This window comes from Gekko japonicus, unplaced genomic scaffold (genome assembly GCF_001447785.1).
Source record: "Gekko japonicus isolate JY-2015 unplaced genomic scaffold, Gekko_japonicus_V1.1 scaffold1319, whole genome shotgun sequence".
NCBI classification, from domain to species: domain Eukaryota; kingdom Metazoa; phylum Chordata; class Lepidosauria; order Squamata; family Gekkonidae; genus Gekko; species Gekko japonicus.
Genome location: NW_015160251.1, coordinates 91,845 through 95,054, shown reverse-complemented (window position 1 = coordinate 95,054; position 3,210 = coordinate 91,845). Strand labels below are relative to the sequence as shown.

At 48.8% G+C, this 3,210-nt stretch overlaps 1 protein-coding gene across 1 annotated transcript in view; it reads right to left on the bottom strand.

Moving 5' to 3' along the window:
• LOC107112962 (WD repeat- and FYVE domain-containing protein 4-like) overlaps positions 1-3,210 on the bottom strand; it is a 16,791-nt gene that overhangs the window by 1,038 nt on the left and 12,543 nt on the right. The gene's annotated exons all lie outside the window — the stretch shown is intronic.

Genomic DNA, 3,210 nt, shown 5'->3' with positions numbered 1-3,210 from the left:
TTTGTGGGAGTTGTTTATCCTACTGAAGTGACCTGTAACCTTTGTATTGGTCAACTAACATCTTGTTTGTAGGAATGCTTTGATCTAGCATTAATGTATTCACAAGGTTTATGGCCCTTTGTGTGAATCAAAGAGGAAGTTCTCTTCTAGAAGCCAAGAGAGAGAGAAAGATGTAGCTGTTAGCATATATTACTGAGAGTAACTGCAAGTATGTAACCTTTTATTTTATTTTTCTTTTACCAAGTGTGGCTCTTGTGTTTGCAATACAACCATCGACCTTGAATTAAGAATCCCAACAGTTCGAGACTCGTATAGTGATCAGCTCATAGTTTATTAGGGATTTCAGCTTAACTCTAAGACAACTCTAGCAGGGGCGGAGCCCTGCTTACATGCATGCAAAACACCACACCTTACACACACCCACTCCCTATATTTTGTATTTGCTGGTTTTAAACTGTATGTTGGTTTTAAATTGCTTGTAAGCCGCCCTGAGCCGCTTCGGTGGGAGGGCGGGGTAGAAATTTAATAAATAAATAAATGATAGGATATTTACATAACATTACTACTTCATTGGTTTATTCCAGAATCCTGCTCAGCTATTGTTCTTGTGCTCCAAGCTCAGCCAGTCTGTAGGCTGATTCAATCAGGGATGATTCAACCCCAATGCGTAACTGAAAGTGTAGGGAGGAGAAATGGAGGCTTTTAATCTGTCCCCACACAGCCCAAGGGGCCAGCTGGGAGGGCGAGTCTGGCTTGGCCTGAAGAACAACAGGAAGGGAATGGGGGAAGTCATCCCGCCCCGCCCACCTCTCCTCTGCTCATGGCCTGTCTTGGGCTGTGGCAAGTTTAAAAAAACACAATCGAACAACTGCACACAGAAGAATCCCCGAGTTCTCTTTGAGATGTAGAGTTTGTGCCCCATCGGATGTCTTCCTGATCTTGACAAGAGGAAAATATCCTCTGTTCTTCAGGTCCCTTGTTGAATGCCCTGGGAATTGCTAGGAGTCCAACCTGTACTGCCCTCTCCTGGTCCTGCCTGGGATTGTTAAAAGATCCCCACAAAACTGAATTCATTCTACAGGAGGGAATGCAAAGGAATATTTTGGAGGCACTCTGGAAGGTAGGCCAGTGGCTTAAAGGCTCAGATAGGGGCTCCCTGCTGAGATTTTTCTCTTTATCATTTTGTCTAATCTTTACAATCCAGCCTACCCCCCCCCCCTTCGGGCTTCCTTGGGAGGTGGTGGGCTCTCCTCCTTTGGAGGCTAGATGGCCATCTGACAGCAATGCGGATTCTGTGAACTTAGGCAGATCCTGAGGGGGAGGGCAGGGAGGGTCGTCAGGGCTCAGTTCTTGTGGCCGTTTTTTACACGCCCAGGGAATTGCCAATGGCCACTTTGGGGAAAGGTTATGAGGAAAGGTTAAGGCGCTTAGGGCTCTTTAGCTTGGAGAAACGACGACTGAGGGGTGACATGATTGAGGTTTATAAGATTATGCATGGGAAAGAGCAGGTAGAGAAAGAGGTACTTTTCTCCCTTCCTCACAATACAAGAACTCCTTGTGGGCACTCCATGAAATTGCTGAGCAGTCGGGTTAGAATGGATAAAAGGAAGTACTTCTTCACCCAAAGAGTGATTCACACGTGGAATTCACTGCCACAGGATGTGGTGGCGGCTACAAGCATGGACGGCTTCAAGGGGGAATTAGATAAGCATATGGAGCAGAGGTCCATCGGTGGCTATTAGCCACAAGGTATAGATAGGGACTCTGGGGCAAGTGATGCTCTGTCATCTTGGTGCTTGGGGGGGGTCAACAGTGGGAGGGCTTCTAATGTCCTGGCCCCACTGGTGGACCTCCTGATGGCACTGGTATTTCTGGCCACTGTGGGATACAGAGTGTTGGACTGGATGGGCCTTTGGCCTGATCCAACATTGGCATCTCTTATGTTCTTATGTTCTTATGAACAGCTGTGCCAGAGCTTGTGACTGACCCAAGGTCACATCAGCAGGTGCAAGTGGAGGAGTGGGGAATCAAACCCGGTTCTCCCAGATCAGAGTCCGCGCACTTTAAATGCCGAGTGTGTGACTCTCGCTATCTATCGTAGAAGCTGTAACTTTCCCGAAGGAGTCTTCCTCCCAGAGGAACGTCCTTGAACCTTTGGTGCCAGCTTTGGTGCCAGGGTAGATGGTGGGAGCATATATTTCCCAGAGGGGGTGGGTGGACAATGCAACGGCTAGGCTGGACAACTGTGACGTGTGATTGGTTACTTAGACTTGGGGGGGGTGTCTTGTCTGAATTACCTATAACTGTACCTGTACCGGCCAACATCCTCAGTCCTGACACAGCCCTGTTCTGGTCTGGATCCTGTCTCTTTCTCAATAAACAAATCACTGCCAAAGAGAGTGTTGCTGAGAGAAACTGGTCCAGGAGCCTGACGCCTCCCAGCTCTATGGTTCTGCATTCACTGGTGGTGGAGGAAAGCGCTGTCAGGTCGCAGCTGGCTTACGGCACCACCTAGAAATCCTGTTTCATATCTAGCCTCTCCCCCTGACAGGCACGTGCAGACACCTCTTAGAGGCTCTTTCCAGTCGCTGAAGCCCATTAAGGCCCCGGATCTGGAAGCAGAATCCGGCAATGTGGACAAAGGCATGCCCAGTCTTGCAATGTTCCCTCTAAGCTGTGGAGTCCTGTGAGCAGAAATTCTACTTTGTGAGCTACCGGCATTAAAGTTGTGAGCCAGAGATTTGGCAACTGCATAAATTAGTTTGCTCTGGAGCCCCATCCTTCCTGAGCTAAGACAAAAATGTGTGAGCTGGAGGCTAAAAATCTGTGAGCTGGCTCACACCAACTCAGCTTAGAGGGAACACTGCCTACGGGTATAATTTTGCTCATTCTTTTTTTGCAGGAGGTGGCTCTGCCTGGCACAATATTTGGCTCTTTCTTTTTTATCCCCTACCCCAGCCCACACCGGGGTCTCTCCTCTCCGCTCACTTTCACAGAGCTCAGCCTCAGGGGGTGGGGGGAGGCACGGGGCAATTTGTTCCACTCGCTGTCACTTCCCAAGCTCAGTTAAGAAGTCAAAGAAAGGGCAACAAATGGAAAGGAAGCCCGACTAAACTGCCGGTGACACGGCCCATGATTAATTCAGGAGAGATTGAATAGCCGATGCTCCCTCCAAAACACCCAGAGAGAGGGGAGAGAGAGAGAGAGAGA